Source organism: Strix uralensis, chromosome 29 (assembly GCF_047716275.1).
Source record: "Strix uralensis isolate ZFMK-TIS-50842 chromosome 29, bStrUra1, whole genome shotgun sequence".
NCBI classification, from domain to species: Eukaryota; Metazoa; Chordata; class Aves; order Strigiformes; family Strigidae; genus Strix; species Strix uralensis.
Window position 1 is genome coordinate 947185 of NC_134000.1, and position 12029 is coordinate 959213.

The window sequence follows — 12029 nt, forward strand, 5'->3', positions numbered from 1 at the left end:
AAACACTAACACTTGTTCAGAACGAAAGAAAGCACAGAGCCCCAGATTTTATGTTGTCCTGGAGAGCTTGCGGAGCACTGGGGAAAGGCAGGCAGAGAATTCCCTGCTAGCACCTTCTCTGTGCCTTGGAAGCAGAAGTGTTCACATTGCTTCGCAGAATCGCTTTTGTGCAGAAAATACTAACACTTGTTCAGAACGAAAGAAAGCACAGAGCCCCAGATTTTATGTTGTCCTGGAGAGCTTGCAGAGCACTGGGGAAAGGCAGGCAGAGAATTCCCTGCTAGCACCTTCTCTGTGCCTGGGAAGCAGAAGTGTTCACATTGCTTCGCAGAATCGCTTTTGTGCAGAAAACAGTAACACTTGTTCAGAACGAAAGAAAGCACAGAGCCCCAGATTTTATGTTGTCCTGGAGAGCTTGCAGAGCACTGGGGAAAGGCAGGCAGAGAATTCCCTGCTAGCACCTTCTCTGTGCCTGTTCACATTGCTTGGCAGAATCGCTTTTGTGCAGAAAACAGTAACACTTGTTCAGAACGAAAGAAAGCACAGAGCCCCAGATTTTATGTTGTCCTGGAGATCTTGCGGAGCACTGGGGAAAGGCAGGCAGAGAACTCCCTGCTAGCACCTTCTCTGTGCCTGGAAGCTGAAGTGTTCACATTGCTTCGCAGAATCGCTTTTGTGCAGAAAACAGTAACACTTGTTCAGAACGAAAGAAAGCACAGAGCCCCAGATTTTATGTTGTCCTGGAGAGCTTGCAGAGCACTGGGGAAAGGCAGGCAGAGAATTCCCTGCTAGCACCTTCTCTGTGCCTGGGAAGCAGAAGTGTTCACATTGCTTGGCAGAATCGCTTTTGTGCAGAAAACACTAACACTTGTTCAGAACGAAAGAAAGCACAGAGCCCCAGATTCTATGTTGTCCTGGAGAGCTTGCAGAGCACTGGGGAAAGGCAGGCAGAGAATTCCCTGCTAGCACCTTCTCTGTGCCTGGGAAGCAGAAGTGTTCACATTGCTTCGCAGAATCGCTTTTGTGCAGAAAACAGTAACACTTGTTCAGAACGAAAGAAAGCACAGAGCCCCAGATTTTATGTTGTCCTGGAGAGCTTGCAGAGCACTGGGGAAAGGCAGGCAGAGAATTCCCTGCTAGCACCTTCTCTGTGCCTGGAAGCTGAAGTGTTCACATTGCTTGGCAGAATCGCTTTTGTGCAGAAAACAGTAACACTTGTTCAGAACGAAAGAAAGCATAGAGCCCCAGATTTTATGTTGTCCTGGAGAGCTTGCAGAGCACTGGGGAAAGGCAGGCAGAGAATTCCCTGCTAGCACCTTCTCTGTGCCTGTTCACATTGCTTGGCAGAATCGCTTTTGTGCAGAAAACAGTAACACTTGTTCAGAACGAAAGAAAGCACAGAGCCCCAGATTTTATGTTGTCCTGGAGAGCTTGCAGAGCACTGGGGAAAGGCAGGCAGAGAATTCCCTGCTAGCACCTTCTCTGTGCCTGGGAAGCAGAAGTGTTCACATTGCTTGGCAGAATCGCTTTTGTGCAGAAAACACTAACACTTGTTCAGAACGAAAGAAAGCACAGAGCCCCAGATTTTATGTTGTCCTGGAGAGCTTGCGGAGCACTGGGGAAAGGCAGGCAGAGAATTCCCTGCTAGCACCTTCTCTGTGCCTGGGAAGCAGAAGTGTTCACATTGCTTCGCAGAATCGCTTTTGTGCAGAAAATACTAACACTTGTTCAGAACGAAAGAAAGCACAGAGCCCCAGATTTTATGTTGTCCTGGAGAGCTTGCAGAGCACTGGGGAAAGGCAGGCAGAGAATTCCCTGCTAGCACCTTCTCTGTGCCTGGGAAGCAGAAGTGTTCACATTGCTTCGCAGAATCGCTTTTGTGCAGAAAACAGTAACACTTGTTCAGAACGAAAGAAAGCACAGAGCCCCAGATTTTATGTTGTCCTGGAGAGCTTGCAGAGCACTGGGGAAAGGCAGGCAGAGAATTCCCTGCTAGCACCTTCTCTGTGCCTGGAAGCTGAAGTGTTCACATTGCTTCGCAGAATCGCTTTTGTGCAGAAAACAGTAACACTTGTTCAGAACGAAAGAAAGCACAGAGCCCCAGATTTGTTGTTGTCCTGGAGAGCTTGCAGAGCACTGGGGAAAGGCAGGCAGAGAATTCCCTGCTAGCACCTTCTCTGTGCCTGTTCACATTGCTTGGCAGAATCGCTTTTGTGCAGAAAACAGTAACACTTGTTCAGAACGAAAGAAAGCACAGAGCCCCAGATTTTATGTTGTCCTGGAGAGCTTGCGGAGCACTGGGGAAAGGCAGGCAGAGAATTCCCTGCTAGCACCTTCTCTGTGCCTGGAAGCTGAAGTGTTCACATTGCTTGGCAGAATCGCTTTTGTGCAGAAAACAGTAACACTTGTTCAGAACGAAAGAAAGCACAGAGCCCCAGATTTGTTGTTGTCCTGGAGAGCTTGCAGAGCACTGGGGAAAGGCAGGCAGAGAATTCCCTGCTAGCACCTTCTCTTTGCCTGGGAAGCAGAAGTGTTCACATTGCTTGGCAGAATCGCTTTTGTGCAGAAAACACTAACACTTGTTCAGAACGAAAGAAAGCACAGAGCCCCAGATTTTATGTTGTCCTGGAGAGCTTGCAGAGCACTGGGGAAAGGCAGGCAGAGAATTCCCTGCTAGCACCTTCTCTGTGCCTGGGAAGCAGAAGTGTTCACATTGCTTGGCAGAATCGCTTTTGTGCAGAAAACAGTAACACTTGTTCAGAACGAAAGAAAGCACAGAGCCCCAGATTTGTTGTTGTCCTGGAGAGCTTGCAGAGCACTGGGGAAAGGCAGGCAGAGAATTCCCTGCTAGCACCTTCTCTGTGCCTGGAAGCTGAAGTGTTCACATTGCTTCGCAGAATCGCTTTTGTGCAGAAAACAGTAACACTTGTTCAGAACGAAAGAAAGCATAGAGCCCCAGATTTTATGTTGTCCTGGAGAGCTTGCAGAGCACTGGGGAAAGGCAGGCAGAGAATTCCCTGCTAGCACCTTCTCTGTGCCTGTTCACATTGCTTGGCAGAATCGCTTTTGTGCAGAAAACAGTAACACTTGTTCAGAACGAAAGAAAGCACAGAGCCCCAGATTTTATGTTGTCCTGGAGAGCTTGCAGAGCACTGGGGAAAGGCAGGCAGAGAATTCCCTGCTAGCACCTTCTCTGTGCCTGTTCACATTGCTTGGCAGAATCGCTTTTGTGCAGAAAACAGTAACACTTGTTCAGAACGAAAGAAAGCACAGAGCCCCAGATTTGTTGTTGTCCTGGAGAGCTTGCAGAGCACTGGGGAAAGGCAGGCAGAGAATTCCCTGCTAGCACCTTCTCTGTGCCTGGAAGCTGAAGTGTTCACATTGCTTGGCAGAATCGCTTTTGTGCAGAAAACAGTAACACTTGTTCAGAACGAAAGAAAGCACAGAGCCCCAGATTTGTTGTTGTCCTGGAGAGCTTGCAGAGCACTGGGGAAAGGCAGGCAGAGAATTCCCTGCTAGCACCTTCTCTGTGCCTGTTCACATTGCTTGGCAGAATCGCTTTTGTGCAGAAAACAGTAACACTTGTTCAGAACGAAAGAAAGCACAGAGCCCCAGATTTTATGTTGTCCTGGAGAGCTTGCAGAGCACTGGGGAAAGGCAGGCAGAGAATTCCCTGCTAGCACCTTCTCTGTGTCTGGGAAGCAGAAGTGTTCACATTGCTTGGCAGAATCGCTTTTGTGCAGAAAACAGTAACACTTGTTCAGAACGAAAGAAAGCACAGAGCCCCAGATTTTATGTTGTCCTGGAGAGCTTGCGGAGCACTGGGGAAAGGCAGGCAGAGAATTCCCTGCTAGCACCTTCTCTGTGCCTGGGAAGCAGAAGTGTTCACATTGCTTCGCAGAATCGCTTTTGTGCAGAAAATACTAACACTTGTTCAGAACGAAAGAAAGCACAGAGCCCCAGATTTTATGTTGTCCTGGAGAGCTTGCAGAGCACTGGGGAAAGGCAGGCAGAGAATTCCCTGCTAGCACCTTCTCTGTGCCTGGGAAGCAGAAGTGTTCACATTGCTTCGCAGAATCGCTTTTGTGCAGAAAACAGTAACACTTGTTCAGAACGAAAGAAAGCACAGAGCCCCAGATTTGTTGTTGTCCTGGAGAGCTTGCAGAGCACTGGGGAAAGGCAGGCAGAGAATTCCCTGCTAGCACCTTCTCTGTGCCTGGAAGCTGAAGTGTTCACATTGCTTGGCAGAATCGCTTTTGTGCAGAAAACAGTAACACTTGTTCAGAACGAAAGAAAGCATAGAGCCCCAGATTTTATGTTGTCCTGGAGAGCTTGCAGAGCACTGGGGAAAGGCAGGCAGAGAATTCCCTGCTAGCACCTTCTCTGTGCCTGTTCACATTGCTTGGCAGAATCGCTTTTGTGCAGAAAACAGTAACACTTGTTCAGAACGAAAGAAAGCACAGAGCCCCAGATTTTATGTTGTCCTGGAGAGCTTGCAGAGCACTGGGGAAAGGCAGGCAGAGAATTCCCTGCTAGCACCTTCTCTGTGCCTGGGAAGCAGAAGTGTTCACATTGCTTGGCAGAATCGCTTTTGTGCAGAAAACACTAACACTTGTTCAGAACGAAAGAAAGCACAGAGCCCCAGATTTTATGTTGTCCTGGAGAGCTTGCAGAGCACTGGGGAAAGGCAGGCAGAGAATTCCCTGCTAGCACCTTCTCTGTGCCTGGAAGCTGAAGTGTTCACATTGCTTGGCAGAATCGCTTTTGTGCAGAAAACAGTAACACTTGTTCAGAACGAAAGAAAGCACAGAGCCCCAGATTTTATGTTGTCCTGGAGAGCTTGCAGAGCACTGGGGAAAGGCAGGCAGAGAATTCCCTGCTAGCACCTTCTCTGTGCCTGGGAAGCAGAAGTGTTCACATTGCTTGGCAGAATCGCTTTTGTGCAGAAAACACTAACACTTGTTCAGAACGAAAGAAAGCACAGAGCCCCAGATTTTATGTTGTCCTGGAGAGCTTGCGGAGCACTGGGGAAAGGCAGGCAGAGAATTCCCTGCTAGCACCTTCTCTGTGCCTGGGAAGCAGAAGTGTTCACATTGCTTCGCAGAATCGCTTTTGTGCAGAAAATACTAACACTTGTTCAGAACGAAAGAAAGCACAGAGCCCCAGATTTTATGTTGTCCTGGAGAGCTTGCAGAGCACTGGGGAAAGGCAGGCAGAGAATTCCCTGCTAGCACCTTCTCTGTGCCTGGGAAGCAGAAGTGTTCACATTGCTTCGCAGAATCGCTTTTGTGCAGAAAACAGTAACACTTGTTCAGAACGAAAGAAAGCACAGAGCCCCAGATTTTATGTTGTCCTGGAGAGCTTGCAGAGCACTGGGGAAAGGCAGGCAGAGAATTCCCTGCTAGCACCTTCTCTGTGCCTGGAAGCTGAAGTGTTCACATTGCTTCGCAGAATCGCTTTTGTGCAGAAAACAGTAACACTTGTTCAGAACGAAAGAAAGCACAGAGCCCCAGATTTTATGTTGTCCTGGAGAGCTTGCGGAGCACTGGGGAAAGGCAGGCAGAGAATTCCCTGCTAGCACCTTCTCTGTGCCTGGAAGCTGAAGTGTTCACATTGCTTGGCAGAATCGCTTTTGTGCAGAAAACAGTAACACTTGTTCAGAACGAAAGAAAGCACAGAGCCCCAGATTTGTTGTTGTCCTGGAGAGCTTGCAGAGCACTGGGGAAAGGCAGGCAGAGAATTCCCTGCTAGCACCTTCTCTTTGCCTGGGAAGCAGAAGTGTTCACATTGCTTGGCAGAATCGCTTTTGTGCAGAAAACACTAACACTTGTTCAGAACGAAAGAAAGCACAGAGCCCCAGATTTTATGTTGTCCTGGAGAGCTTGCAGAGCACTGGGGAAAGGCAGGCAGAGAATTCCCTGCTAGCACCTTCTCTGTGCCTGGGAAGCAGAAGTGTTCACATTGCTTGGCAGAATCGCTTTTGTGCAGAAAACAGTAACACTTGTTCAGAACGAAAGAAAGCACAGAGCCCCAGATTTGTTGTTGTCCTGGAGAGCTTGCAGAGCACTGGGGAAAGGCAGGCAGATAATTCCCTGCTAGCACCTTCTCTGTGCCTGTTCACATTGCTTGGCAGAATCGCTTTTGTGCAGAAAACAGTAACACTTGTTCAGAACGAAAGAAAGCACAGAGCCCCAGATTTTATGTTGTCCTGGAGAGCTTGCAGAGCACTGGGGAAAGGCAGGCAGAGAATTCCCTGCTAGCACCTTCTCTGTGCCTGGGAAGCAGAAGTGTTCACATTGCTTGGCAGAATCGCTTTTGTGCAGAAAACTCTAACACTTGTTCAGAACGAAAGAAAGCACAGAGCCCCAGATTTTATGTTGTCCTGGAGAGCTTGCGGAGCACTGGGGAAAGGCAGGCAGAGAATTCCCTGCTAGCACCTTCTCTGTGCCTGGGAAGCAGAAGTGTTCACATTGCTTCGCAGAATCGCTTTTGTGCAGAAAATACTAACACTTGTTCAGAACGAAAGAAAGCACAGAGCCCCAGATTTTATGTTGTCCTGGAGAGCTTGCAGAGCACTGGGGAAAGGCAGGCAGAGAATTCCCTGCTAGCACCTTCTCTGTGCCTGGGAAGCAGAAGTGTTCACATTGCTTCGCAGAATCGCTTTTGTGCAGAAAACAGTAACACTTGTTCAGAACGAAAGAAAGCACAGAGCCCCAGATTTTATGTTGTCCTGGAGAGCTTGCGGAGCACTGGGGAAAGGCAGGCAGAGAATTCCCTGCTAGCACCTTCTCTGTGCCTGGAAGCTGAAGTGTTCACATTGCTTCGCAGAATCGCTTTTGTGCAGAAAACAGTAACACTTGTTCAGAACGAAAGAAAGCACAGAGCCCCAGATTTTATGTTGTCCTGGAGAGCTTGCAGAGCACTGGGGAAAGGCAGGCAGAGAATTCCCTGCTAGCACCTTCTCTGTGCCTGTTCACATTGCTTGGCAGAATCGCTTTTGTGCAGAAAACAGTAACACTTGTTCAGAACGAAAGAAAGCACAGAGCCCCAGATTTTATGTTGTCCTGGAGAGCTTGCGGAGCACTGGGGAAAGGCAGGCAGAGAATTCCCTGCTAGCACCTTCTCTGTGCCTGGAAGCTGAAGTGTTCACATTGCTTGGCAGAATCGCTTTTGTGCAGAAAACACTAACACTTGTTCAGAACGAAAGAAAGCACAGAGCCCCAGATTTGTTGTTGTCCTGGAGAGCTTGCAGAGCACTGGGGAAAGGCAGGCAGAGAATTCCCTGCTAGCACCTTCTCTGTGCCTGGGAAGCAGAAGTGTTCCCATTGCTTCGCAGAATCGCTTTTGTGCAGAAAACAGTAACACTTGTTCAGAACGAAAGAAAGCATAGAGCCCCAGATTTTATGTTGTCCTGGAGAGCTTGCAGAGCACTGGGGAAAGGCAGGCAGAGAATTCCCTGCTAGCACCTTCTCTGTGCCTGTTCACATTGCTTGGCAGAATCGCTTTTGTGCAGAAAACAGTAACACTTGTTCAGAACGAAAGAAAGCACAGAGCCCCAGATTTGTTGTTGTCCTGGAGAGCTTGCAGAGCACTGGGGAAAGGCAGGCAGAGAATTCCCTGCTAGCACCTTCTCTGTGCCTGGAAGCTGAAGTGTTCACATTGCTTGGCAGAATCGCTTTTGTGCAGAAAACACTAACACTTGTTCAGAACGAAAGAAAGCACAGAGCCCCAGATTTTATGTTGTCCTGGAGAGCTTGCGGAGCACTGGGGAAAGGCAGGCAGAGAATTCCCTGCTAGCACCTTCTCTGTGCCTTGGAAGCAGAAGTGTTCACATTGCTTCGCAGAATCGCTTTTGTGCAGAAAATACTAACACTTGTTCAGAACGAAAGAAAGCACAGAGCCCCAGATTTTATGTTGTCCTGGAGAGCTTGCAGAGCACTGGGGAAAGGCAGGCAGAGAATTCCCTGCTAGCACCTTCTCTGTGCCTGGGAAGCAGAAGTGTTCACATTGCTTCGCAGAATCGCTTTTGTGCAGAAAACAGTAACACTTGTTCAGAACGAAAGAAAGCACAGAGCCCCAGATTTTATGTTGTCCTGGAGAGCTTGCAGAGCACTGGGGAAAGGCAGGCAGAGAATTCCCTGCTAGCACCTTCTCTGTGCCTGTTCACATTGCTTGGCAGAATCGCTTTTGTGCAGAAAACAGTAACACTTGTTCAGAACGAAAGAAAGCACAGAGCCCCAGATTTTATGTTGTCCTGGAGAGCTTGCGGAGCACTGGGGAAAGGCAGGCAGAGAACTCCCTGCTAGCACCTTCTCTGTGCCTGGAAGCTGAAGTGTTCACATTGCTTCGCAGAATCGCTTTTGTGCAGAAAACAGTAACACTTGTTCAGAACGAAAGAAAGCACAGAGCCCCAGATTTTATGTTGTCCTGGAGAGCTTGCAGAGCACTGGGGAAAGGCAGGCAGAGAATTCCCTGCTAGCACCTTCTCTGTGCCTGGGAAGCTGAAGTGTTCACATTGCTTGGCAGAATCGCTTTTGTGCAGAAAACAGTAACACTTGTTCAGAACGAAAGAAAGCACAGAGCCCCAGATTTGTTGTTGTCCTGGAGAGCTTGCAGAGCACTGGGGAAAGGCAGGCAGAGAATTCCCTGCTAGCACCTTCTCTGTGCCTGGGAAGCAGAAGTGTTCACATTGCTTGGCAGAATCGCTTTTGTGCAGAAAACAGTAACACTTGTTCAGAACGAAAGAAAGCACAGAGCCCCAGATTTTATGTTGTCCTGGAGAGCTTGCAGAGCACTGGGGAAAGGCAGGCACAGAATTCCCTGCTAGCACCTTCTCTGTGCCTGGGAAGCAGAAGTGTTCACATTGCTTGGCAGAATCGCTTTTGTGCAGAAAACAGTAACACTTGTTCAGAACGAAAGAAAGCACAGAGCCCCAGATTTGTTGTTGTCCTGGAGAGCTTGCAGAGCACTGGGGAAAGGCAGGCAGAGAATTCCCTGCTAGCACCTTCTCTGTGCCTGGGAAGCAGAAGTGTTCACATTGCTTGGCAGAATCGCTTTTGTGCAGAAAACAGTAACACTTGTTCAGAACGAAAGAAAGCACAGAGCCCCAGATTTGTTGTTGTCCTGGAGAGCTTGCAGAGCACTGGGGAAAGGCAGGCAGAGAATTCCCTGCTAGCACCTTCTCTGTGCCTGGGAAGCAGAAGTGTTCACATTGCTTGGCAGAATCGCTTTTGTGCAGAAAACAGTAACACTTGTTCAGAACGAAAGAAAGCACAGAGCCCCAGATTTTATGTTGTCCTGGAGAGCTTGCAGAGCACTGGGGAAAGGCAGGCAGAGAATTCCCTGCTAGCACCTTCTCTGTGCCTGGGAAGCAGAAGTGTTCACATTGCTTGGCAGAATCGCTTTTGTGCAGAAAACAGTAACACTTGTTCAGAACGAAAGAAAGCACAGAGCCCCAGATTTGTTGTTGTCCTGGAGAGCTTGCAGAGCACTGGGGAAAGGCAGGCAGAGAATTCCCTGCTAGCACCTTCTCTGTGCCTGGGAAGCAGAAGTGTTCACATTGCTTCGCAGAATCGCTTTTGTGCAGAAAACAGTAACACTTGTTCAGAACGAAAGAAAGCACAGAGCCCCAGATTTTATGTTGTCCTGGAGAGCTTGCAGAGCACTGGGGAAAGGCAGGCAGAGAATTCCCTGCTAGCACCTTCTCTGTGCCTGGGAAGCAGAAGTGTTCACATTGCTTCGCAGAATCGCTTTTGTGCAGAAAACAGTAACACTTGTTCAAAATGAAAGAAAGCACAGAGCCCCAGATTTGTTGTTGTCCTGGAGAGCTTGCAGAGCACTGGGGAAAGGCAGGCAGAGAATTCCCTGCTAGCACCTTCTCTGTGCCTGGGAAGGAGAAGTGTTCACATTGCTTCGCAGAATCGCTTTTGTGCAGAAAACAGTAACACTTGTTCAGAACGAAAGAAAGCACAGAGCCCCAGATTTTATGTTGTCCTGGAGAGCTTGCAGAGCACTGGGGAAAGGCAGGCAGAGAATTCCCTGCTAGCACCTTCTCTGTGCCTGGGAAGCAGAAGTGTTCACATTGCTTCGCAGAATCGCTTTTGTGCAGAAAACAGTAACACTTGTTCAAAATGAAAGAAAGCACAGAGCCCCAGATTTGTTGTTGTCCTGGAGAGCTTGCAGAGCACTGGGGAAAGGCAGGCAGAGAATTCCCTGCTAGCACCTTCTCTGTGCCTGGGAAGCAGAAGTGTTCACATTGCTTCGCAGAACCGCTTTTGTGCAGAAAACAGTAACACTTGTTCAGAACGAAAGAAAGCACAGAGCCCCAGATTTTATGTTGTCCTGGAGAGCTTGCAGAGCACTGGGGAAAGGCAGGCAGAGAATTCCCTGCTAGCACCTTCTCTGTGCCTGGGAAGCAGAAGTGTTCACATTGCTTGGCAGAATCGCTTTTGTGCAGAAAACAGTAACACTTGTTCAGAACGAAAGAAAGCACAGAGCCCCAGATTTGTTGTTGTCCTGGAGAGCTTGCAGAGCACTGGGGAAAGGCAGGCAGAGAATTCCCTGCTAGCACCTTCTCTGTGCCTGGGAAGCAGAAGTGTTCACATTGCTTCGCAGAATCGCTTTTGTGCAGAAAACAGTAACACTTGTTCAAAATGAAAGAAAGCACAGAGCCCCAGATTTGTTGTTGTCCTGGAGAGCTTGCAGAGCACTGGGGAAAGGCAGGCAGAGAATTCCCTGCTAGCACCTTCTCTGTGCCTGGGAAGCAGAAGTGTTCACATTGCTTCGCAGAACCGCTTTTGTGCAGAAAACAGTAACACTTGTTCAGAACGAAAGAAAGCACAGAGCCCCAGATTTTATGTTGTCCTGGAGAGCTTGCAGAGCACTGGGGAAAGGCAGGCAGAGAATTCCCTGCTAGCACCTTCTCTGTGCCTGTTCACATTGCTTGGCAGAATCGCTTTTGTGCAGAAAACAGTAACACTTGTTCAGAACGAAAGAAAGCACAGAGCCCCAGATTTGTTGTTGTCCTGGAGAGCTTGCAGAGCACTGGGGAAAGGCAGGCAGAGAATTCCCTGCTAGCACCTTCTCTGTGCCTGGAAGCTGAAGTGTTCACATTGCTTGGCAGAATCGCTTTTGTGCAGAAAACACTAACACTTGTTCAGAACGAAAGAAAGCACAGAGCCCCAGATTTTATGTTGTCCTGGAGAGCTTGCGGAGCACTGGGGAAAGGCAGGCAGAGAATTCCCTGCTAGCACCTTCTCTGTGCCTGGGAAGCAGAAGTGTTCACATTGCTTGGCAGAATCGCTTTTGTGCAGAAAACAGTAACACTTGTTCAGAACGAAAGAAAGCACAGAGCCCCAGATTTTATGTTGTCCTGGAGAGCTTGCAGAGCACTGGGGAAAGGCAGGCAGAGAATTCCCTGCTAGCACCTTCTCTGTGCCTGTTCACATTGCTTGGCAGAATCGCTTTTGTGCAGAAAACAGTAACACTTGTTCAGAACGAAAGAAAGCACAGAGCCCCAGATTTTATGTTGTCCTGGAGAGCTTGCAGAGCACTGGGGAAAGGCAGGCAGAGAATTCCCTGCTAGCACCTTCTCTGTGCCTGGAAGCTGAAGTGTTCACATTGCTTGGCAGAATCGCTTTTGTGCAGAAAACACTAACACTTGTTCAGAACGAAAGAAAGCACAGAGCCCCAGATTTTATGTTGTCCTGGAGAGCTTGCGGAGCACTGGGGAAAGGCAGGCAGAGAATTCCCTGCTAGCACCTTCTCTGTGCCTTGGAAGCAGAAGTGTTCACATTGCTTCGCAGAATCGCTTTTGTGCAGAAAATACTAACACTTGTTCAGAACGAAAGAAAGCACAGAGCCCCAGATTTTATGTTGTCCTGGAGAGCTTGCAGAGCACTGGGGAAAGGCAGGCAGAGAATTCCCTGCTAGCACCTTCTCTGTGCCTGGGAAGCAGAAGTGTTCACATTGCTTGGCAGAATCGCTTTTGTGCAGAAAACAGTAACACTTGTTCAGAACGAAAGAAAGCA